The 24,457-nt window shown below is 40.5% G+C and overlaps 16 non-coding genes across 16 annotated transcripts; all 16 read right to left on the reverse strand.

Annotated features, from left to right (window-relative positions):
* Positions 1-15,394: 15,394 nt before the first annotated feature.
* On the reverse strand, positions 15,395-15,557 carry LOC135031770 (U1 spliceosomal RNA). The gene has a single exon (XR_010227402.1). It is a non-coding gene; the product is annotated as a U1 spliceosomal RNA (small nuclear RNA).
* Positions 15,558-15,709: 152 nt separating this feature from the next.
* Positions 15,710-15,873, reverse strand: LOC135031786 (U1 spliceosomal RNA). The gene has a single exon (XR_010227416.1). It is a non-coding gene; the product is annotated as a U1 spliceosomal RNA (small nuclear RNA).
* A 671-nt stretch (positions 15,874-16,544) lies between these two features.
* On the reverse strand, positions 16,545-16,707 carry LOC135031797 (U1 spliceosomal RNA). The gene has a single exon (XR_010227427.1). It is a non-coding gene; the product is annotated as a U1 spliceosomal RNA (small nuclear RNA).
* Positions 16,708-16,859: 152 nt separating this feature from the next.
* On the reverse strand, positions 16,860-17,023 carry LOC135031791 (U1 spliceosomal RNA). The gene has a single exon (XR_010227421.1). It is a non-coding gene; the product is annotated as a U1 spliceosomal RNA (small nuclear RNA).
* Positions 17,024-17,694: 671 nt separating this feature from the next.
* LOC135031802 (U1 spliceosomal RNA) lies at positions 17,695-17,857 on the reverse strand. Its single transcript, XR_010227432.1, has one exon. It is a non-coding gene; the product is annotated as a U1 spliceosomal RNA (small nuclear RNA).
* Positions 17,858-18,009: 152 nt separating this feature from the next.
* LOC135031783 (U1 spliceosomal RNA) lies at positions 18,010-18,173 on the reverse strand. Its single transcript, XR_010227414.1, has one exon. It is a non-coding gene; the product is annotated as a U1 spliceosomal RNA (small nuclear RNA).
* Positions 18,174-18,844: 671 nt separating this feature from the next.
* On the reverse strand, positions 18,845-19,007 carry LOC135031806 (U1 spliceosomal RNA). The gene has a single exon (XR_010227436.1). It is a non-coding gene; the product is annotated as a U1 spliceosomal RNA (small nuclear RNA).
* A 152-nt stretch (positions 19,008-19,159) lies between these two features.
* Positions 19,160-19,323, reverse strand: LOC135031796 (U1 spliceosomal RNA). Its single transcript, XR_010227426.1, has one exon. It is a non-coding gene; the product is annotated as a U1 spliceosomal RNA (small nuclear RNA).
* A 673-nt stretch (positions 19,324-19,996) lies between these two features.
* LOC135031805 (U1 spliceosomal RNA) lies at positions 19,997-20,159 on the reverse strand. Its single transcript, XR_010227435.1, has one exon. It is a non-coding gene; the product is annotated as a U1 spliceosomal RNA (small nuclear RNA).
* A 152-nt stretch (positions 20,160-20,311) lies between these two features.
* Positions 20,312-20,475, reverse strand: LOC135031780 (U1 spliceosomal RNA). The gene has a single exon (XR_010227411.1). It is a non-coding gene; the product is annotated as a U1 spliceosomal RNA (small nuclear RNA).
* A 671-nt stretch (positions 20,476-21,146) lies between these two features.
* LOC135031815 (U1 spliceosomal RNA) lies at positions 21,147-21,309 on the reverse strand. The gene has a single exon (XR_010227441.1). It is a non-coding gene; the product is annotated as a U1 spliceosomal RNA (small nuclear RNA).
* Positions 21,310-21,461: 152 nt separating this feature from the next.
* Positions 21,462-21,625, reverse strand: LOC135031794 (U1 spliceosomal RNA). Its single transcript, XR_010227424.1, has one exon. It is a non-coding gene; the product is annotated as a U1 spliceosomal RNA (small nuclear RNA).
* A 671-nt stretch (positions 21,626-22,296) lies between these two features.
* On the reverse strand, positions 22,297-22,459 carry LOC135031771 (U1 spliceosomal RNA). The gene has a single exon (XR_010227403.1). It is a non-coding gene; the product is annotated as a U1 spliceosomal RNA (small nuclear RNA).
* A 152-nt stretch (positions 22,460-22,611) lies between these two features.
* LOC135031773 (U1 spliceosomal RNA) lies at positions 22,612-22,775 on the reverse strand. Its single transcript, XR_010227405.1, has one exon. It is a non-coding gene; the product is annotated as a U1 spliceosomal RNA (small nuclear RNA).
* A 671-nt stretch (positions 22,776-23,446) lies between these two features.
* Positions 23,447-23,609, reverse strand: LOC135031813 (U1 spliceosomal RNA). Its single transcript, XR_010227439.1, has one exon. It is a non-coding gene; the product is annotated as a U1 spliceosomal RNA (small nuclear RNA).
* A 152-nt stretch (positions 23,610-23,761) lies between these two features.
* LOC135031792 (U1 spliceosomal RNA) lies at positions 23,762-23,925 on the reverse strand. The gene has a single exon (XR_010227422.1). It is a non-coding gene; the product is annotated as a U1 spliceosomal RNA (small nuclear RNA).
* Positions 23,926-24,457: the final 532 nt, after the last annotated feature.

Genomic DNA, 24,457 nt, shown 5'->3' on the forward strand with positions numbered 1-24,457 from the left:
TCAGGATCTCTTGCACTTACATGTGCAGCAGAGTACTGCAATGGAAGCATGCTGGACCCATAACCCAGAGGTAGGCAGATTGAAACTATCCTTTGCTATATGCATTTTTTTTGTTAATTTAAGTAATCAAAACTGGGATTGATATTTTTGCTCTTTTATTTTTACTTAAAGTACAATAACTTTTACCATTTTAATTTGTTTTAATAGTATATTGACAGTATAGTTTTCTTTCAAAAATCCACTTAATTTTCTTTACCCTATTATTAAAATGGTAATTGACAAAAAAAACTACATTGTCACCAGAAGAGCAATACAAAATGTACAAGTGATATATTAAAATCATCTTTCCAGCTTGAATTTCAATGATGCATTGGGGCAACAATTTTGTGAGAAACATCTTCACCCTTAAATAAAGATTTTCGTAATTCCTTACCTGTGTGCTAATTAGATATCACCTTGTTTTCACATTAAACAGACTTCCACATGAGAAAGCAGCAAGGATGCAGTGGCGTTAATGTTTCCTGGTTTCAACCTGTATTATTTCAGTAGACATTGAAATGAGGATGCATCTTGCTGCCTTTCCAATGAAGCAAGTTTAATTTAGTAATAGGTGAAAAAACATCCCTACAAAGGTGTTAATCAGAGACTTGGCTTTGTGGACACTTTTCAGAGAACAAATTTGTTAGCATAAAAATAAAGCCAGAAAATGAAGAGCTGTTTAATCACGCAATTTGATTTTTTTGCCAGCATATTTCTTTTTCTCTGCAACCCACTGCTAAATTGTGCTTCCTAGATGTTTTTATAAAATCACTGAATCAAATATAACTCTGATTACATCTGAGAAGGCCAGGTACCCTACACAATAACAGGGGGTATGAAATTTGACTTGTCTACTTAAAGATCACCAAAATCTGATAACAAGGTCAATTACATCCCTGGGTGGGATTGAACCACCAACCTTTTGGTTAATAGCCGTACACACTAACTGATTGCGCCACAGAGACACTTTGCAAAAGTACATACTGACAAATGCTAATAAGCATTCATCTAAAACGTTTCCTAGAAAAACTTAAAAAAGTCAATAATCTGGAGAGTTTTTGTAAGATGTTTCTTCTATCAACCAACGAAGAAACACATTGGTACTTTCCCATGATGAGTGAGTGCTTCAGGATCTCTTGCACTTACATGTGCAGCAGAGTACAGCAATGGAAGCATGCTGGGCCCATAACCCAGAGGTAGGCAGATTGAAACTATCCTCTGCTATATGCATTTTTTTTTGTTAATTAAAGTAATCCAAAACTGGGATTGATATTTTGGCTCTTTTATTTTTACTTAAAGTACAATAACTTTTACCATTTTAATTTGTTTTAATAGTATATTGACAGTATTGTTTTCTTTCAAAAATCCACTTCATTTTCTTTACCCTATTATTAAAATGGTAATTGACAAAAACAAACTACATTGTCACCAGAAGAGCAATACAAAATGTACAAGTGATATATTAAAATCATCTTTCCAGCTTGAATTTCAATGATGCATTGGGGCAACGATTTTGTGAGAAACATCTTCACCCTTAAATAAAGATTTTCTTAATTCCTTACCTGTGTGCTAATTAGATATCACCTTGTTTTCGCATTAAACAGACTTCCACATGAGAAAGCAGCAAGGATGCAGTGGCGTTAATGTTTCCTGGTGTCAACTTGTATTATTTCAGTAGACATTGAAATGAGGATGCATCTTGCTGCCTTTCCAATGAAGCAAGTTTAATTTAGTAATAGGTGAAAAACCATCCCTACAAAGGTGTTAATCAGAGACTTGGCTTTGTGGACACTTTTCAGAGAACAAATTTGTTAGCATAAAAATAAAGCCAGAAAATGAAGAGCTGTTTAATCACTCAATTGGATTTTTTTTGCCAGCATATTTTTTTTCTCTGCAACCAACTGCTAAATTGTGCTTCCTAGCTGTTTTTTATAAAATCACTGAATCAAATCTAACTCTGATTACATCAGAGAAGGCCAGGTACCCTACACCATAAGAGGGGGTTTGAAATTTTGACTTGTCTACTTAAAGATCACTAAAATCTGATAACAAGATCAATTACATCCCTGGGTGGAATTGAACCACCAACCTTTTAGTTAATAGCCGTACACACTAACTGATTGCGCCACAGAGACACTTTGCGAAAATGCATACTGACAAAGGCTAATAAACATTCATCTAAAACGTTTCCTAGAAAAACTTTAAAAAGTCAATAATCTGGAGAGTTTTTGTAAGATGTTTCTTCTATCAACCAACGAAGAAACACATTGGTACTTTCCCATGATGAGTGAGTGCTTCAGGATCTCTTGCACTTACATGTGCAGCAGAGTACAGCAATGGAAGCATGCTGGGCTCATAACCCAGAGGTAGGCAGATTGAAACTATCCTCTGCTGTATGCTTTTTTTTTTTAATTAAAGTAATCCAAAACTGGGATTGATATTTTGGCTCTTTTATTTTTACTTAAAGTACAATAACTTTTACCATTTTAATTTGTTTAATAGTATATTGACAGTATTGTTTTCTTTCAAAAATCCACTTAATTTTCTTTACCCTATTATTAAAATGGTAATTGACAAAAACAAACTACATTGTCACCAGAAGAGCAATACAAAATGTACAAGTGATATATTAAAATCATCTTTCCAGCTTGGATTTCAATGATGCATTGGGGCAACGATTTTGTGAGAAACATCTTCACCCTTAAATAAAGATTTTCTTAATTCCTTACCTGTGTGCTAATTAGATATCACCTTGTTTTCGCATTAAACAGACTTCCACATGAGAAAGCAGCAAGGATGCAGTGGCGTTAATGTTTCCTGGTGTCAACTTGTATTATTTCAGTAGACATTGAAATGAGGATGCATCTTGCTGCCTTTCCAATGAAGCAAGTTTAATTTAGTAATAGGTGAAAAACCATCCCTACAAAGGTGTTAATCAGAGACTTGGCTTTGTGGACACTTTTCAGAGAACAAATTTGTTAGCATAAAAATAAAGCCAGAAAATGAAGAGCTGTTTAATCACTCAATTGGATTTTTTTTGCCAGCATATTTTTTTTCTCTGCAACCCACTGCTAAATTGTGCTTCCTAGATGTTTTTTATAAAATCACTGAATCAAATCTAACTCTGATTACATCAGAGAAGGCCAGGTACCCTACACAATAAGATGGGGTTTGAAATTTTGACTTGTCTACTTAAATATCACCAAAATCTGATCACAAGGTCAATTACGTTCCTGGGTGGGATTGAACCACAAACCTTTTGGTTAATAGCCTTACACACTAACCAATTGCACCACAGAGACACTTTGCAAAAAGTAAATACTGACAAAGGCTAATAAGCATTCATCAAGAACGTTTCCTAGAAAAACTTTAAAAAGTCAATAATCTGGAGAGTTTTTGTAAGATGTTTCTTCCATCAACCAATGAAGAAACACATTGGTACTTTCCCATGATGAGTGAGTGCTTCAGGATCTCTTGCACTTACATGTGCAGCAGAGTACTGCAATGGAAGCATGCTGGGCCCATAACCCAGAGGTAGGCAGATTGAAACTATCCTTTGCTATATGCATTTTTTTTGTTAATTAAAGTAATCCAAAACTGGGATTGATATTTTGGCTCTTTTATTTTTACTTAAAGTACAATAACTTTTACCATTTTAATTTGTTTTAATAGTATATTGACAGTATTGTTTTCTTTCAAAAATCCACTTCATTTTCTTTACCCTATTATTAAAATGGTAATTGACAAAAACAAACTACATTGTCACCAGAAGAGCAATACAAAATGTACAAGTGATATATTAAAATCATCTTTCCAGCTTGAATTTCAATGATGCATTGGGGCAACGATTTTGTGAGAAACATCTTCACCCTTAAATAAAGATTTTCTTAATTCCTTACCTGTGTGCTAATTAGATATCACCTTGTTTTCGCATTAAACAGACTTCCACATGAGAAAGCAGCAAGGATGCAGTGGCGTTAATGTTTCCTGGTGTCAACTTGTATTATTTCAGTAGACATTGAAATGAGGATGCATCTTGCTGCCTTTACAATGAAGCAAGTTTAATTTAGTAATAGGTGAAAAACCATCCCTACAAAGGTGTTAATCAGAGACTTGGCTTTGTGGACACTTTTCAGAGAACAAATTTGTTAGCATAAAAATAAACCAGAAAATGAAGAGCTGTTTAATCACTCAATTGGATTTTTTTGCCAGCATATTTTTTTTCTCTGCAACCCACTGCTAAATTGTGCTTCCTAGCTGTTTTTTATAAAATCACTGAATCAAATCTAACTCTGATAACATCAGAGAAGGCCAGGTACCCTACACAATAAGATGGGGTTTGAAATTTTGACATGTCTACTTAAATATCACCAAAATCTGATCACAAGGTCAATTACGTTCCTGGGTGGGATTGAACCACCAACATTTTGGTTAATAGCCTTACACACTAACCAATTGCGCCACAGAGACACTTTGCAAAAGTACATACTGACAAAGGCTAATAAGCATTCATCTAGAACGTTTCCTAGAAAAACTTTAAAAAGTCAATAATCTGGAGAGTTTTTGTAAGATGTTTCTTCCATCAACCAACGAAGAAACACATTGGTACTTTCCCATGATGAGTGAGTGCTCCAGGATCTCTTGCACTTACATGTGCAGCAGAGTACTGCAATGGAAGCATGCTGGGCTCATAACCCAGAGGTAGGCAGATTGAAACTATCCTTTGCTATATGCATTTTTTTTTGCTAATTAAAGTAATTCAAAACTGGGATTGATATTTTTGCTCTTTTATTTTTACTTAAAGTACAATAACTTTTACCATTTTAATTTGTTTTAATAGTATATTGACACTATTGTTTTCTTTCAAAAATCCACTTAATTTTCTTTACCCTATTATTAAAATGGTAATTGACAAAAACAAACTACATTGTCACCAGAAGAGCAATACAAAATGTACAAGTGATATATTAAAATCATCTTTCCAGCTTGAATTTCAATGATGCATTGGGGCAACGATTTTGTGAGAAACATCTTCACCCTTAAATAAAGATTTTCTTAATTCCTTACCTGTGTGCTAATTAGATATCACCTTGTTTTCACATTAAACAGACTTCCACATGAGAAAGCAGCAAGGATGCAGTGGCGTTAATGTTTCCTGGTGTCAACCTGTATTATTTCAGTAGATATTGAAATGACGATGCATCTTGCTGCCTTTCCAATGAAGCAAGTTTAATTTAGTAATAGGTGAAAAACCATCCCTACAAAGGTGTTAATCAGATACTTGGCTTTGTGGACACTTTTCAGAGAACAAATTTGTTAGCATAAAAATAAAGTCAGAAAATGAAGAGCTGTTTAATCACTCAATTGGATTTTTCTGCCAGCATATTTTTTTTCTCTGCAACCCACTGCTAAATTGTGCTTCCTAGCAGTTTTTTATAAAATCACTGAATCAAATCTAACTCTGATTACATCTGAGAAGGCCAGGTACCCTACACAATAACAGGGGGTATGAAATTTGACTTGTCTACTTAAAGATCACCAAAATCTGATAACAAGGTCAATTACGTCCCTGGGTGGGATTGAACCACCAACCTTTTGGTTAATAGCCGTACACACTAACTGATTGCGCCACAGAGACACTTTGCAAAAGTACATACTGACAAATGCTAATAAGCATTCATCTAAAACGTTTCCTAGAAAAAATTAAAAAAGTCAATAATCTGGAGAGTTTTTGTAAGATGTTTCTTCTATCAACCAACGAAGAAACACATTGGTACTTTCCCATGATGAGTGAGTGCTTCAGGATCTCTTGCACTTACATGTGCAGCAGAGTACAGCAATGGAAGCATGCTGGGCCCATAACCCAGAGGTAGGCAGATTGAAACTATCCTCTGCTATATGCATTTTTTTTTGTTAATTAAAGTAATCCAAAACTGGGATTGATATTTTGGCTCTTTTATTTTTACTTAAAGTACAATAACTTTTACCATTTTAATTTGTTTTAATAGTATATTGACAGTATTGTTTTCTTTCAAAAATCCACTTCATTTTCTTTACCCTATTATTAAAATGGTAATTGACAAAAACAAACTACATTGTCACCAGAAGAGCAATACAAAATGTACAAGTGATATATTAAAATCATCTTTCCAGCTTGAATTTCAATGATGCATTGGGGCAACGATTTTGTGAGAAACATCTTCACCCTTAAATAAAGATTTTCTTAATTCCTTACCTGTGTGCTAATTAGATATCACCTTGTTTTCACATTAAACAGACTTCCACATGAGAAAGCAGCAAGGATGCAGTGGCGTTAATGTTTCCTGGTGTCAACCTGTATTATTTCAGTAGACATTGAAATGAGGATGCATCTTGCTGCCTTTCCAATGAAGCAAGTTTAATTTAGTAATAGGTGAAAAACCATCCCTACAAAGGTGTAATCAGAGACTTTGCTTTGTGGACACTTTTCAGAGAACAAATTTGTTAGCATAAAAATAAAGCCAGAAAATGAAGAGCTGTTTAATCACTCAATTGGATTTTTCTGCCAGCATATTTCTTTTTCTCTACAACCCACTGCTAAATTGTGCTTCCTAGCTGTTTTTATAAATCACTGAATCAAATCTAACTCTGATTACATCAGAGAAGGCCAGGTACCCTACACCATAACAGGGGGTTTGAAATTTTGACTTGTCTACTTAAAGATCACCAAAATCTGATAACAAGGTCAATTACGTACCTGGGTGGGATTGAACCACCAACCTTTTGGTTAATAGCCGTACACACTAACTGATTGCGCCACAGAGACACATTGCAAAAGTATATACTGACAAGGGCTAATAAGCATTCATCTAAAACGTTTCCTAGAAAAAACTTTAAAAAGTCAATAATCTGGAGAGTTTTTGTAAGATGTTTCTTCCATCAACCAACGAAGAAACACATTGGTACTTTCCCATGATGAGTGAGTGCTTCAGGATCTCTTGCACTTACATGTGCAGCAGAGTACTGCAATGGAAGCATGCTGGGCCCATAACCCAGAGGTAGGCAGATTGAAACTATCCTTTGCTATATGCATTTTTTTTGTTAATTAAAGTAATCCAAAACTGGGATTGATATTTTGGCTCTTTTATTTTTACTTAAAGTACAATAACTTTTACCATTTTAATTTGTTTTGATAGTATATTGACAGTATTGTTTTCTTTCAAAAATCCACTTAATTTTCTTTACCCTATTATTAAAATTGTAATTGACAAAAACAAACTACATTGTCACCAGAAGAGCAATACAAAATGTACAAGTGATATATTAAAATCATCTTTCCAGCTTGAATTTCAATGATGCATTGGGGGCAACGATTTTGTGAGAAACATCTTCACCCTTAAATAAAGATTTTCTTAATTCCTTACCTGTGTGATAATTAGATATCACCTTGTTTTTGCATTAAACAGACTTCCACATGAGAAAGCAGCAAGGATGCAGTGGCGTTAATGTTTCCTGGTGTCAACTTGTATTATTTCAGTAGACATTGAAATGAGGATGCATCTTGCTGCCTTTCCAATGAAGCAAGTTTAATTTAGTAATAGGTGAAAAACCATCCTTACAAAGGTGTTAATCAGAGACTTGGCTTTGTGGACACTTTTCAGAGAACAAATTTGTTAGCATAAAAATAAAGCCAGAAAATGAAGAGCTGTTTAATCACTCAATTGGATTTTTCTGCCAGCATATTTTTTTTCTCTGCAAACCACTGCTAAATTGTGCTTCCTCGCTGTTTTTATAAAATCAATGAATCAAATCTAACTCTGATTACATCAGAGAAGGCCAGGTACCCTACACCATAAGAGGGGGTTTGAAATTTTGACTTGTCTACTTAAAGATCACCAAAATCTGATAACAAGATCAATTACATTCCTGGGTGGGATTGAACCACCAACCTTTTAGTTAATAGCCGTACACACTAACTGATTGCGCCACAGAGACACTTTGCGAAAGTGCATACTGACAAAGGCTAATAAGCATTCATCTAAAACGTTTCCTAGAAAAACTTTAAAAAGTCAATAATCTGGAGAGTTTTTGTAAGATGTTTCTTCCATCAACCAACGAAGAAACACATTGGTACTTTCCCATGATGAGTGAGTGCTTCAGGATCTCTTGCACTTACATGTGCAGCAGAGTACTGCAATGGAAGCATGCTGGGCCCATAACCCAGAGGTAGGCAGATTGAAACTATCCTTTGCTATATGCATTTTTTTTGTTAATTAAAGTAATCCAAAACTGGGATTGATATTTTGGCTCTTTTATTTTTACTTAAAGTACAATAACTTTTACCATTTTAATTTGTTTTGATAGTATATTGACAGTATTGTTTTCTTTCAAAAATCCACTTAATTTTCTTTACCCTATTATTAAAATTGTAATTGACAAAAACAAACTACATTGTCACCAGAAGAGCAATACAAAATGTACAAGTGATATATTAAAATCATCTTTCCAGCTTGAATTTCAATGATGCATTGGGGCAACGATTTTGTGAGAAACATCTTCACCCTTAAATAAAGATTTTCTTAATTCCTTACCTGTGTGCTAATTAGATATCACCTTGTTTTCACATTAAACAGACTTCCACATGAGAAAGCAGCAAGGATGCAGTGGCGTTAATGTTTCCTGGTGTCAACCTGTATTATTTCAGTAGACATTGAAATGAGGATGCATCTTGCTGCCTTTCCAATGAAGCAAGTTTAATTTAGTAATAGGTGAAAAACCATCCCTACAAAGGTGTTAATCAGAGACTTGGCTTTGTGGACACTTTTCAGAGAACAAATTTGTTAGCATAAAAATAAAGCCAGAAAATGAAGAGCTGTTTAATCACTCAATTGGATTTTTCTGCCAGCATATTTTTTTTCTCTGCAACCCACTGCTAAATTGTGCTTCCTAGCAGTTTTTTATAAAATCACTGAATCAAATCTAACTCTGATTACATCAGAGAAGGCCAGGTACCCTACACAATAAGAGGGGGTTTGAAATTTTGACTTGTCTACTTAAATATCACCAAAATCTGATCACAAGGTCAATTACGTCCCTGGGTGGGATTGAACCACCAACCTTTTGGTTAATAGCCGAACACACTAACCGATTGCGCCACAGAGACACTTTGCAAAAAGTACATACTGACAAAGGCTAATAAGCATACATCTAGAACGTTTCCTAGAAAAACATTAAAAATCAATAATCTGGAGAGTTTTTGTAAGATGTTTCTTCTATCAACCAACGAATAAACACATTGGTACTTTCCCATGATGAGTGAGTGCTTCAGGATCTCTTGCACTTACATGTGCAGCAGAGTACTGCAATGGAAGCATGCTGGACCCATAACCCAGAGGTAGGCAGATTGAAACTATCCTTTGCTATATGCATTTTTTTTGTTAATTTAAGTAATCAAAACTGGGATTGATATTTTTGCTCTTTTATTTTTACTTAAAGTACAATAACTTTTACCATTTTAATTTGTTTTAATAGTATATTGACAGTATAGTTTTCTTTCAAAAATCCACTTAATTTTCTTTACCCTATTATTAAAATGGTAATTGACAAAAAAAACTACATTGTCACCAGAAGAGCAATACAAAATGTACAAGTGATATATTAAAATCATCTTTCCAGCTTGAATTTCAATGATGCATTGGGGCAACAATTTTGTGAGAAACATCTTCACCCTTAAATAAAGATTTTCGTAATTCCTTACCTGTGTGCTAATTAGATATCACCTTGTTTTCACATTAAACAGACTTCCACATGAGAAAGCAGCAAGGATGCAGTGGCGTTAATGTTTCCTGGTTTCAACCTGTATTATTTCAGTAGACATTGAAATGAGGATGCATCTTGCTGCCTTTCCAATGAAGCAAGTTTAATTTAGTAATAGGTGAAAAAACATCCCTACAAAGGTGTTAATCAGAGACTTGGCTTTGTGGACACTTTTCAGAGAACAAATTTGTTAGCATAAAAATAAAGCCAGAAAATGAAGAGCTGTTTAATCACGCAATTTGATTTTTTTGCCAGCATATTTCTTTTTCTCTGCAACCCACTGCTAAATTGTGCTTCCTAGATGTTTTTATAAAATCACTGAATCAAATATAACTCTGATTACATCTGAGAAGGCCAGGTACCCTACACAATAACAGGGGGTATGAAATTTGACTTGTCTACTTAAAGATCACCAAAATCTGATAACAAGGTCAATTACGTCCCTGGGTGGGATTGAACCACCAACCTTTTGGTTAATAGCCGTACACACTAACTGATTGCGCCACAGAGACACTTTGCAAAAGTACATACTGACAAATGCTAATAAGCATTCATCTAAAACGTTTCCTAGAAAAACTTAAAAAAGTCAATAATCTGGAGAGTTTTTGTAAGATGTTTCTTCTATCAACCAACGAAGAAACACATTGGTACTTTCCCATGATGAGTGAGTGCTTCAGGATCTCTTGCACTTACATGTGCAGCAGAGTACAGCAATGGAAGCATGCTGGGCCCATAACCCAGAGGTAGGCAGATTGAAACTATCCTCTGCTATATGCATTTTTTTTTGTTAATTAAAGTAATCCAAAACTGGGATTGATATTTTGGCTCTTTTATTTTTACTTAAAGTACAATAACTTTTACCATTTTAATTTGTTTTAATAGTATATTGACAGTATTGTTTTCTTTCAAAAATCCACTTCATTTTCTTTACCCTATTATTAAAATGGTAATTGACAAAAACAAACTACATTGTCACCAGAAGAGCAATACAAAATGTACAAGTGATATATTAAAATCATCTTTCCAGCTTGAATTTCAATGATGCATTGGGGCAACGATTTTGTGAGAAACATCTTCACCCTTAAATAAAGATTTTCTTAATTCCTTACCTGTGTGCTAATTAGATATCACCTTGTTTTCGCATTAAACAGACTTCCACATGAGAAAGCAGCAAGGATGCAGTGGCGTTAATGTTTCCTGGTGTCAACTTGTATTATTTCAGTAGACATTGAAATGAGGATGCATCTTGCTGCCTTTCCAATGAAGCAAGTTTAATTTAGTAATAGGTGAAAAACCATCCCTACAAAGGTGTTAATCAGAGACTTGGCTTTGTGGACACTTTTCAGAGAACAAATTTGTTAGCATAAAAATAAAGCCAGAAAATGAAGAGCTGTTTAATCACTCAATTGGATTTTTTTTGCCAGCATATTTTTTTTCTCTGCAACCAACTGCTAAATTGTGCTTCCTAGCTGTTTTTTATAAAATCACTGAATCAAATCTAACTCTGATTACATCAGAGAAGGCCAGGTACCCTACACCATAAGAGGGGGTTTGAAATTTTGACTTGTCTACTTAAAGATCACCAAAATCTGATAACAAGATCAATTACATCCCTGGGTGGAATTGAACCACCAACCTTTTAGTTAATAGCCGTACACACTAACTGATTGCGCCACAGAGAAACTTTGCGAAAACGCATACTGACAAAGGCTAATAAACATTCATCTAAAACGTTTCCTAGAAAAACTTTAAAAAGTCAATAATCTGGAGAGTTTTTGTAAGATGTTTCTTCTATCAACCAACGAAGAAACACATTGGTACTTTCCCATGATGAGTGAGTGCTTCAGGATCTCTTGCACTTACATGTGCAGCAGAGTACAGCAATGGAAGCATGCTGGGCTCATAACCCAGAGGTAGGCAGATTGAAACTATCCTCTGCTGTATGCTTTTTTTTTTTAATTAAAGTAATCCAAAACTGGGATTGATATTTTGGCTCTTTTATTTTTACTTAAAGTACAATAACTTTTACCATTTTAATTTGTTTAATAGTATATTGACAGTATTGTTTTCTTTCAAAAATCCACTTAATTTTCTTTACCCTATTATTAAAATGGTAATTGACAAAAACAAACTACATTGTCACCAGAAGAGCAATACAAAATGTACAAGTGATATATTAAAATCATCTTTCCAGCTTGGATTTCAATGATGCATTGGGGCAACGATTTTGTGAGAAACATCTTCACCCTTAAATAAAGATTTTCTTAATTCCTTACCTGTGTGCTAATTAGATATCACCTTGTTTTCGCATTAAACAGACTTCCACATGAGAAAGCAGCAAGGATGCAGTGGCGTTAATGTTTCCTGGTGTCAACTTGTATTATTTCAGTAGACATTGAAATGAGGATGCATCTTGCTGCCTTTCCAATGAAGCAAGTTTAATTTAGTAATAGGTGAAAAACCATCCCTACAAAGGTGTTAATCAGAGACTTGGCTTTGTGGACACTTTTCAGAGAACAAATTTGTTAGCATAAAAATAAAGCCAGAAAATGAAGAGCTGTTTAATCACTCAATTGGATTTTTTTTGCCAGCATATTTTTTTTCTCTGCAACCCACTGCTAAATTGTGCTTCCTAGATGTTTTTTATAAAATCACTGAATCAAATCTAACTCTGATTACATCAGAGAAGGCCAGGTACCCTACACAATAAGATGGGGTTTGAAATTTTGACTTGTCTACTTAAATATCACCAAAATCTGATCACAAGGTCAATTACGTTCCTGGGTGGGATTGAACCACAAACCTTTTGGTTAATAGCCTTACACACTAACCAATTGCACCACAGAGACACTTTGCAAAAAGTAAATACTGACAAAGGCTAATAAGCATTCATCAAGAACGTTTCCTAGAAAAACTTTAAAAAGTCAATAATCTGGAGAGTTTTTGTAAGATGTTTCTTCCATCAACCAATGAAGAAACACATTGGTACTTTCCCATGATGAGTGAGTGCTTCAGGATCTCTTGCACTTACATGTGCAGCAGAGTACTGCAATGGAAGCATGCTGGGCCCATAACCCAGAGGTAGGCAGATTGAAACTATCCTTTGCTATATGCATTTTTTTTGTTAATTAAAGTAATCCAAAACTGGGATTGATATTTTGGCTCTTTTATTTTTACTTAAAGTACAATAACTTTTACCATTTTAATTTGTTTTAATAGTATATTGACAGTATTGTTTTCTTTCAAAAATCCACTTCATTTTCTTTACCCTATTATTAAAATGGTAATTGACAAAAACAAACTACATTGTCACCAGAAGAGCAATACAAAATGTACAAGTGATATATTAAAATCATCTTTCCAGCTTGAATTTCAATGATGCATTGGGGCAACGATTTTGTGAGAAACATCTTCACCCTTAAATAAAGATTTTCTTAATTCCTTACCTGTGTGCTAATTAGATATCACCTTGTTTTCGCATTAAACAGACTTCCACATGAGAAAGCAGCAAGGATGCAGTGGCGTTAATGTTTCCTGGTGTCAACTTGTATTATTTCAGTAGACATTGAAATGAGGATGCATCTTGCTGCCTTTACAATGAAGCAAGTTTAATTTAGTAATAGGTGAAAAACCATCCCTACAAAGGTGTTAATCAGAGACTTGGCTTTGTGGACACTTTTCAGAGAACAAATTTGTTAGCATAAAAATAAACCAGAAAATGAAGAGCTGTTTAATCACTCAATTGGATTTTTTTGCCAGCATATTTTTTTTCTCTGCAACCCACTGCTAAATTGTGCTTCCTAGCTGTTTTTTATAAAATCACTGAATCAAATCTAACTCTGATAACATCAGAGAAGGCCAGGTACCCTACACAATAAGATGGGGTTTGAAATTTTGACATGTCTACTTAAATATCACCAAAATCTGATCACAAGGTCAATTACGTTCCTGGGTGGGATTGAACCACCAACATTTTGGTTAATAGCCTTACACACTAACCAATTGCGCCACAGAGACACTTTGCAAAAGTACATACTGACAAAGGCTAATAAGCATTCATCTAGAACGTTTCCTAGAAAAACTTTAAAAAGTCAATAATCTGGAGAGTTTTTGTAAGATGTTTCTTCCATCAACCAACGAAGAAACACATTGGTACTTTCCCATGATGAGTGAGTGCTCCAGGATCTCTTGCACTTACATGTGCAGCAGAGTACTGCAATGGAAGCATGCTGGGCTCATAACCCAGAGGTAGGCAGATTGAAACTATCCTTTGCTATATGCATTTTTTTTTGCTAATTAAAGTAATTCAAAACTGGGATTGATATTTTTGCTCTTTTATTTTTACTTAAAGTACAATAACTTTTACCATTTTAATTTGTTTTAATAGTATATTGACACTATTGTTTTCTTTCAAAAATCCACTTAATTTTCTTTACCCTATTATTAAAATGGTAATTGACAAAAACAAACTACATTGTCACCAGAAGAGCAATACAAAATGTACAAGTGATATATTAAAATCATCTTTCCAGCTTGAATTTCAATGATGCATTGGGGCAACGATTTTGTGAGAAACATCTTCACCCTTAAATAAAGATTTTCTTAATTCCTTACCTGTGTGCTAATTAGATATCACCTTGTTTTCACATTAAACAGACTTCCACATGAGAAAGCAGCAAGGATGCAGTGGCGTTAATGTTTCCTGGTGTCAACCTGTATTATTTCAGTAGATATTGAAATGACGATGCATCTTGCTGCCTTTCCAATGAAGCAAGTTTAATTTAGTAATAGGTGAAAACCCATCCCTACAAAGGTGTTAATCAGATACTTGGCTTTGTGGACACTTTTCAGAGAACAAATTTGTTAGCATAAAAATAAAGCCAGAAAATGAAGAGCTGTTTAATCACTCAATTGGATTTTTTTGCCAGCATATTTCTTTTTCTCTGCAACCCACTGCTAAATTGTGCTTCCTAGCTGTTTTTTTTTTATAAAATCACTTAATCAAATCTAACTCTGATTACATCAGAGAAGGCCAGGTACCCTACACAATAAGAGGGGGTTTGAAATTTTGACTTGTCTACTTAAAGATCACCAAAATCTGATAACAAGGTAAATTACGTCCCTGGGTGGGATTGAACCACCAACCTTTTGGATAATAACCGAACACGCTAACTGATTGCGCCACAGAGACACTTTGCAAACGTACATTCTGACAAACGCTAATAAGCATTCATCTAGAACGTTTCCTAGAAAAACTTTAAAAAGTCAATAATCAGGAGAGTTTTTGTAAGATGTTTCTTCCATCAATCAACGAAGAACATTCAAGCTGATTTCTTGCAGCAGCTGGGCACTGTAACAGCTCCAGAGCTGCTCTGTAAGGCAACTAAAAGGGTGTGGGCCCTGCAGCACTACCTGAAGTTCGCATTGTGCGTTGGAAGGCACAAAGTAAGCAGACGGGAGAAGTCAGGATAGTGCGCAAGGGCATAGAAGGGAGCGGCTCAAGAAAAGAGAAGTGGAAACAGACAGCAAATTAGGCTGGAGAGAGCCCTGAGACAAAGAGATCTGAATTATACGAGAGCCGACCAGGGGAAACACAAATTATGCAGTCGAGTTTCCCACATTTGGGGAAATCGCTGGAGCAGCGCACACAGAGTGCAATGGGTGAGCCTTGCCCTGGGAGAAGCACCTTCCTGATCATAGTATCTCACCTGGCAGGTAAGTAGGAGTTGGGCAAGAGCTGAGGAGGGTCGCTGCTCGGGCACCCCCCTGTCAAGTGAAGGAGATCCAACTGAGGCAGCACAAGAGAACTCTCGAAAGAAGAACAAGGCTAGAGGAAGATCTGAGACACAGAAATCTGGCTTTTACCAGAGCTGACCAGAGGAAAGCACAAACACAGTCCCCCACTACCACAAATAATGCAGTCGAGTTTCCCACATTTGGGGAAATCACAGGGGTCAGCATACCCAGAATGCAATGAATGAACCTCACCCTGGGAGAACAATCTTCATGACCATGGTATCTCCTATACAAAATAAGTATGATTTGGGATAGGGCTGGGGAGGGCCGCTGCTCAGGCACATCTCTGTCAAGTAAAGGAGATTCAACTGAGGCAGCACAAGGGAACTCTCATCTGGGGACAACAACTGCAGGGAGAACACATATTTTCAGATGAACATGGGAGGGCAGAAGGCTGCCTAATACTGAAGCACCCCCAAACAACAAACCAAATGCAACAACTAGTACAAGCATTCCTGGGGGAAGGCCTGCAGCAGATGGATTTGCATATGGTGATGTCATCCAAGCAGTGGGTCAAAGTTGGCTTCAACCCTCGTCTGCATATGAAAAGAGAAAAGGGGCGTGCAGGGCATGGCGGCCTTTTGCGGCGCTTGGATGACCCCTAGTTCGCATTAAACACCTCCACCCTACTTCGGTGTGGGGCTCATGTTGGCTATGCCCCAGCCCCTGAAGCATTCAAGCTGATTACTTGCAGCAGCTGGGCACTGTAATAGCTCCAGAGCTGCTCTGTAAGGCAAGTAAAAGGGTGTGGGCCCTGCAGCACTACCTGTAGTTCGCATTGTGCGTTGGAAGGCACAAAGTAAGCAGATGGGAGAAGTCAAGATAGTGCGCAAGGGCATAGAAGGGAGCGGCTCAAGAAAAGAGAAGTGGAAACAGACAGCAAACTAGGCTGGAGAAAGACCTGAGACAAAGAGATCTGAATTATACGAGAGCCGACCAGAGGAAACACAAATTATGCAGTCAAGTTTCCCACATTTGGGGAAATCGCAGGAGCAGCACACCCAGAGTGCAATGGGTGAGCCTTGCCCTGGGAGAAGCACCTTCCTGATCATAGTATCTCACCTGGCAGGTAAGTAGGAGTTGGGCTAGAGCTGGGGAGGGTCGCTGCTCGGGCACCCCCCTGTCAAGTGAAGGAGATCCAACTGAGGCAGCACAAGGGAACTCTCGAAAGAAGAACAAGGCTAGAGGAAGATCTGAGACAAAGAAATCTGACTTTTACCAGAGCTGAGCAGAGGAAAGCACAAACACAGTCCCCCACTACCACAAATAATGCAGTCGAGTTTCCCACATTTGGGGAAATCACAGGGGTCAGCATACCCAGAATGCAATTAATGAACCTCACCCTGGGAGAACAATCTTCATGACCATGGTATCTCCTATGCAAAATAAGTATGATTTGGGATAGGGCTGGGGAGGGCCGCTGCTCAGGCACATCTCTGTCAAGTAAAGGAGATTCAACTGAGGCAGCACAAGGGAACTCTCATCTGGGGACAACAACTGCAGGGAGAACACATATTTTCAGATGAACATGGGAGGGCAGAAGGCTGCCTAATACTGAAGCACCCCCAAACAACAAACCAAATGCAACAACTAGTGCAAGCATTCCTGGGGGAAGGCCTGCAGCAGATTGATTTGCATATGGTAATGCCATCCAAGCAGTGGGTCAAAGTTGGCTTCAACCCTCGTCTGCATATGAAAAGAGAAAAGGGGTGTGCAGGGCATGGCGGCCTTTTGCGGCGCTTGGGTGACCCTTAGTTCGCATTAAACACCCCCACCCTCCTTCGGTGTGGGGCTCATGTTGGCAATGCCCCAGCCCCTGAAGCATTCAAGCTGATTTCTTGCAGCAGCTGGGCACTGTAACAGCTCCAGAGCTGCTCTGTGAGGCAAGTAAAAGGGTGTGGGCCCTGCAGCACTACCTGTAGTTTGCATTGTGTGTTGGAAGGCACAAAGTAAGCAGACGGGAGAAGTCAGGATAGTGCGCAAGGGCATAGAAGGGAGCGGCTCAAGAAAAGAGAAGTGGAAACAGACAGCAAACTAGGCTGGAGAGAGACCTGAGACAAAGAGATCTGAATTATACGAGAGCCGACCAGGGGAAACACAAATTATGCAGTCAAGTTTCCCACATTTGGGGAAATCACAGGGGCAGCACACCCAGAGTGCAATGGGTGAGCCTTGCCCTGGGAGAAGCACCTTCATGATCATAGTATCTCACCTGGCAGGTAAGTAGGAGTTGGGCTAGAGCTGCGAAGGGTCGCTGCTCGGGTACCCCCCTGTCAAGTGAAGGAGATCCAACTGAGGCAGCACAAGGGAACTCTCGAAAGAGGAACAAGGCTAGAGGAAGATCTGAGACAAAGAAATCTGATTTTTACCAGAGTTGACCAGAAGAAAGCACAAACACAGTCCCCCACTACCACAAATAATGCAGTTGAGTTTCCCACATTTGGGGAAATCACAGGGGTCAGCATACCCAGAATGCAATGAATGAACCTCACCCTGGGAGAACAATCTTCATGACCATGGTATCTCCTATGCAAAATAAGTATGATTTGGGATAGGGCTGGGGAGGGCCGCTGCTCAGGCACATCTCTGTCAAGTAAAGGAGATTCAACTGAGGCAGCACAAGGGAACTCTCATCTGGGGACAACAACTGCAGGGAGAACACATATTTTCAGATGAACATGGGAGGGCAGAAGGCTGCCTAATACTGAAGCACCCCCAAACAACAAACCAAATGCAACAACTAGTGCAAGCATTCCTGGGGGAAGGCCTGCAGCAGATGGATTTGCATATGGTGATGTCATCCAAGCAGTGGGTCAAAGTTGGCTTCAACCCTCGTCTGCATATGGAAAAAAAAAAGGGATGTGCAGGGCATGGCGTCCTTTTGTGGCGCTTGGATGACCCCTAATTCGCATTAAACATCTCCACCCTCCTTCGGTGTGGGGCTCATGTTGGCTATGCCCCAGCCCCTGAAGCATTCAAGATGATTTCTTGCAGCAGCTGGGCACTGTAACAGCTCCAGAGCTGCTCTGTAAAGCATGTAAAAGGGTGTGGGCCCTGCAGCACTACCTGTAGTATGCATTGTGCGTTGGAAGGCACAAAGTAAGCAGACGGGAGAGGTCAGGATAGTGCGCAAGGGCATAGAAGGGAGCGGCTCAAGAAAAGAGAAGTGGAAACAGACAGCAAACTAGGCTGGAGAAAGACCTGAGACAAAGAGATCTGAATTATATGAGAGCCGACCAGAGGAAACACAAATTATGCAGTCAAGTGTCCCACATTTGGGGAAATCGCAGGAGCAGCACACCCAAAGTGCAATGGGTGAGCCTTGCCCTGGGAGAAGCACCTTCCTGATCATAGTATCTCACCTGGCAGGTAAATAGGAGTTGGGCTAGAGCTGGGGAGGGTCGCTGCTCGTGCACCCCCCTGTCAAGTGAAGGAGATCCAACTGAGGCAGCACAAGGGAACTCTCGAAAGAAGAACAAGGCTAGAGGAAGATCTGAGACAAAGAAATCTGACTTTTACCAGAGCTGACCACAGGAAAGCACAAACACAGTCCCCCACTACCTCAAATAATGCAGTTGAGTTTCCCACATTTGGGGAAATCACAGGGGTCAGCATACCCAGAATGCAATTAATGAACCTCACCCTGGGAGAACAATCTTCATGACCATGGTATCTCCTATGCAAAATAAGTATGATTTGGGATAGGGCTGGGGAGGGCCGCTGCTCAGGCACATCTCTGTCAAGTAAAGGAGATTCAACTGAGGCAGCACAAGGGAACTCTCATCTGGGGACAACAACTGCAGGGAGAACACATATTTTCAGATGAACATGGGAGGGCAGAAGGCTGCCTAATACTGAAGCACCCCCAAACAACAAACCAAATGCAACAACTAGTGCAAGCATTCCTGGGGGAAGGCCTGCAGCAGATTGATTTGCATATGGTAATGCCATCCAAGCAGTGGGTCAAAGTTGGCTTCAACCCTCGTCTGCATATCAAAAAAGAGAAAAGGGGCGTGCAGGGCATGGCGGCCTTTTGCGGCGCTTGGATGACCCTTAGTTCGCATTAAACACCTCCACCCTCCTTCGGTGTGGGGCTCATGTTGGCTATGCCCCAGCCCCTGAAGCATTCAAGCTGATTTCTTGCAGCAGCTGGGCACTGTAACAGCTCCAGAGCTGCTCTGTAAGGCAAGTAAAAGGGTGTGGGCCCTGCAGCACTACCTGTAGTTTGCATTGTGCATTGGAAGGCACAAAGTAAGCAGACGGGAGAAGTCAGGATAGTGCACAAGGGCATAGAAGGGAGCGGCTCAAGAAAAGAGAAGGGGAAACAGACAGCAAACTAGGCTGGAGAGAGACCTGAGACAAAGAGATCTGAATTATACGAGAGCCGACCAGGGGAAACACAAATTATGCAGTCAAGTGTCCCACATTTGGGGAAATTGCAGGTGTAGCACACCCAGAGTGCAATGGGTGAGCCTTGCCCTGGGAGAAGCACCTTCATGATCATAGTATCTCACCTGGCAGGTAAGTAGGAGTTGGGCTAGAGCTGGGGAGGGTCGATGCTCGGGCACCCCCCTGTCAAGTGAAGGAGATCCAACTGAGGCAGCACAAGGGAACTCTTGAAAGAGGAACAAGGCTAGAGGAAGATCTGAGACAAAGAAATCTGACTTTTACCAGAGCTGACCAGAGGAAAGCACAAACACAGTCCCCCTCTACCACAAATAATGCAGTCGAGTTTCCCACATTTGGGGAAATCACAGGGGTCAGCATACCCAGAATGCAATGAATGAACCTCACCCTGGGAGAACAATCTTCATGACCATGGTATCTCCTATGCAAAATAAGTATGATTTGGGATAGGGCTGGGGAGGGCCGCTGCTCAGGCACATCTCTGTCAAGTAAAGGAGATTCAACTGAGGCAGCACAAGGGAACTCTCATCTGGGGACAACAACTGCAGGGAGAACACATATTTTCAGATGAACATGGGAGGGCAGAAGGCTGCCTAATACTGAAGCACCCCCAAACAACAAACCAAATGCAACAACTAGTACAAGCATTCCTGGGGGAAGGCCTGCAGCAGATGGATTTGCATATGGTGATGTCATCCAAGCAGTGGGTCAAAGTTGGCTTCAACCCTCATCTGCATATGAAAAGAGAAAAGGGGCGTGCAGGGCATGGCGGCCTTTTGCGGCACTTGGATGACCCCTAGTTCGCATTAAACACCTCCACCCTCATTCGGTGTGGGGCTCATGTTGGCTATGCCCCAGCCCCTGAAGCATTCAAGCTGATTTCTTGCAGCAGCTGGACACTGTAACAGCTCCAGAGCTGCTCTGTAAGGCAAGTAAAAGGGTGTGGGCCCTGCAGCACTACCTGTAGTTCGCATTGTGCGTTGGAAGGCACAAAGTAAGCAGACGGGAGAAGTCAGGATAGTGCGCAAGGGCATAGAAGGGAGCGGCTCAAGAAAAGAGAAGTGGAAACAGACAGCAAACTAGGCTGGAGAGAGACCTGAGACAAAGAGATCTGAATTATATGAAAGCCGACCAGGGGAAACACAAATTATGCAGTCAAGTTTCCCACATTTGGGGAAATCAAAGGGGCAGCACACCCAGAGTGCAATGGGTGAGCCTTGCCCTGGGAGAAGCACCTACATGATCATAGTATCTCACCTGGCAGGTAAGTAGGAGTTGGGCTAGAGCTGGGGAGGGTCACTGCTCGGGCACCCCCCTGTCAAGTGAAGGAGATCCAACTGAGGCAGCACAAGGGAACTCTCGAAAGAAGAACAAGGCTAGAGGAAGATCTGAGACAAAGAAATCTGACTTTTACCAGAGCTGACCAGAGGAAAGCACAAACACAGTCCCCCACTACCACAAATAATGCAGTCGAGTTTCCCACATTTGGGGAAATCACAGGGGTCCTCATACCCAGAATGCAATGAATGAACCTCACCCTGGGAGAACAATCTTCATGACCATGATATCTCCTATGCAAAATAAGTATGATTTGGGATAGGGCTGGGGAGGGCCGCTGCTCAGGCACATCTCTGTCAAGTAAAGGCGATTCAACTGAGGCAGCACAAGGGAACTCTCATCTGGGGACAACAACTGCAGGGAGAACACATATTTTCAGATGAACATGGGAGGGCAGAAGGCTGCCTAATACTGAAGCACCCCCAAACAACAAACCAAATGCAACAACTAGTGTAAGCATTCCTGGGGGAAGGCCTGCAGCAGATGGATTTGCATATGGTGATGTCATCCTAGCAGTGGGTCAAAGTTGGCTTCAACCCTCGTCTGCATATGAAAAGAAAAAAGGGATGTGCAGGGCATGGCGTCCTTTTGTGGCGCTTGGATGACCCTTAATTCGCATTAAACATCTCCACCCTCCTTCGGTGTGGGGCTCATGTTGGCTATGCCCCAGCCCCTGAAGCATTCAAGATGATTTCTTGCAGCAGCTGGGCACTGTAACAGCTCCAGAGCTGTTCTGTAAAGCATGTAAAAGGGTGTGGGCCCTGCAGCACTACCTGTAGTATGCATTGTGCGTTGGAAGGCACAAAGTAAGCAGACGGGAGAGGTCAGGATAGTGCGCAAGGGCATAGAAGGGAGCGGCTCAAGAAAAGAGAAGTGGAAACAGACAGCAAACTAGGCTGGAGAAAGACCTGAGACAAAGAGATCTGAATTATACGAGAGCCGACCAGAGGAAACACAAATTATGCAGTCAAGTTTCCCACATTTGGGGAAATCGCACTAGCAGCACACCCAGAGTGCAATGGGTGAGCCTTGCCCTGGGAGAAGCACCTTCCTGATCATAGTATCTCACCTGGCAGGTAAGTAGGAGTTGGGCTAGAGCTGGGGAGGGTCGCTGCTCGGGCACCCCCCTGTCAAGTGAAGGAGATCCAACTGAGGCAGCACAAGGGAACTCTCGAAAGAAGAACAAGGCTTGAGGAAGATCTGAGACAAAGAAATCTGACTTTTACCAGAGCTGAGCAGAGGAAAGCACAAACACAGTCCCCCACTACCACAAATAATGCAGTCGAGTTTCCCACATTTGGGGAAATCACAGGGGTCAGCATACCCAGAATGCAATGAATGAACCTCACCCTGGGAGAACAATCTTCATGACCATGGTATCTCCTATGCAAAATAAGTATGATTTGGGATAGGGCTGGGGAGGGCCGCTGCTCAGGCACATCTCTGTCAAGTAAAGGAGATTCAACTGAGGCAGCACAAGGGAACTCTCATCTGGGGACAACAACTGCAGGGAGAACACATATTTTCAGATGAACATGGGAGGGCAGAAGGCTGCCTAATACCGAAGCACCCCCAAACAACAAACCAAATGCAACAACTAGTGCAAGCATTCCTGGGGGAAGGCCTGCAGCAGATTGATTTGCATATGGTAATGCCATCCAAGCAGTGGGTCAAAGTTGGCTTCAACCCTCGTCTGCATATGAAAAGAGAAAATGGGCGTGCAGGGCATGGCGGCCTTTTGCGGCGCTTGGGTGACCCTTAGTTCGCATTAAACACCTCCACCCTCCTTCGGTGTGGGGCTCATGTTGGCAATGCCCCAGCCCCTGAAGCATTCAAGCTGATTTCTTGCAGCAGCTGGGTACTGTAACAGCTCCAGAGCTGCTCTGTGAGGCAAGTAAAAGGGTGTGGGCCCTGCAGCACTACCTGTAGTTTGCATTGTGTGTTGGAAGGCACAAAGTAAGCAGACGGGAGAAGTCAGGATAGTGCGCAAGGGCATAGAAGGGAGCGGCTCAAGAAAAGAGAAGTGGAAACAGACAGCAAACTAGGCTGGAGGGAGACCTGAGACAAAGAGATCTGAATTATACGAGAGACGACCAGGGTAAACACAAATTATGCAGTCAAGTTTCCCACATTTGGGGAAATCACAGGGGCAGCACACCCAGAGTGCAATGGGTGAGCCTTGCCCTGGGAGAAGCACCTACATGATCATAGTATCTCACCTGGCAGGTAAGTAGGAGTTGGGCTAGAGCTGGGGAGGGTCGCTGCTCGGGTACCCCCCTGTCAAGTGAAGGAGATCCAACTGAGGCAGCACAAGGGAACTCTCGAAAGAGGAACAAGGCTAGAGGAAGATCTGAGACAAAGAAATCTGATTTTTACCAGAGTTGACCAGAAGAAAGCACAAACACAGTCCCCCACTACCACAAATAATGCTGTCGAGTTTCCCACATTTGGGGAAATCATAGGGGTCAGCATACCCAGAATGCAATGAATGAACCTCACCCTGGGAGAACAATCTTCATGACCATGGTATCTCCTATGCAAAATAAGTATGATTTGGGATAGGGCTGGGGAGGGCCGCTGCTCAGGCACATCTCTGTCAAGTAAAGAAGATTCAACTGAGGCAGCACAAGGGAACTCTCATCTAGGGGACAACAACTGCAGGGAGAACACATATTTTCAGATGAACATGGGTGGGCAGAAGGCTGCCTAATACTGAAGCACCCCCAAACAACAAACCAAATGCAACAACTAGTGCAAGCATTCCTGGGGGAAGGCCTGCAGCAGATGGATTTGCATATGGTGATGTCATCCAAGCAGTGGGTCAAAGTTGGCTTCAACCCTCGTCTGCATATGAAAAGAAAAAAGGGATGTGCAGGGCATGGTGTCCTTTTGTGGCGCTTGGATGACCCCTCCTTCGGTGTGGGGCTCATGTTGGCTATGCCCCAGCCCCTGAAGCATTCAAGATGATTTCTTGCAGCAGCTGGGCACTGTAACAGCTCCAGAGTTGCTCTGTAAAGCATGTAAAAGGGTGTGGGCCCTGCAGCACTACCTGTAGTATGCATTGTGCGTTGGAAGGCACAAA

This window comes from Pseudophryne corroboree, unplaced genomic scaffold, assembly GCF_028390025.1.
Source record: "Pseudophryne corroboree isolate aPseCor3 unplaced genomic scaffold, aPseCor3.hap2 scaffold_532, whole genome shotgun sequence".
NCBI lineage: Eukaryota > Metazoa > Chordata > Amphibia > Anura > Myobatrachidae > Pseudophryne > Pseudophryne corroboree.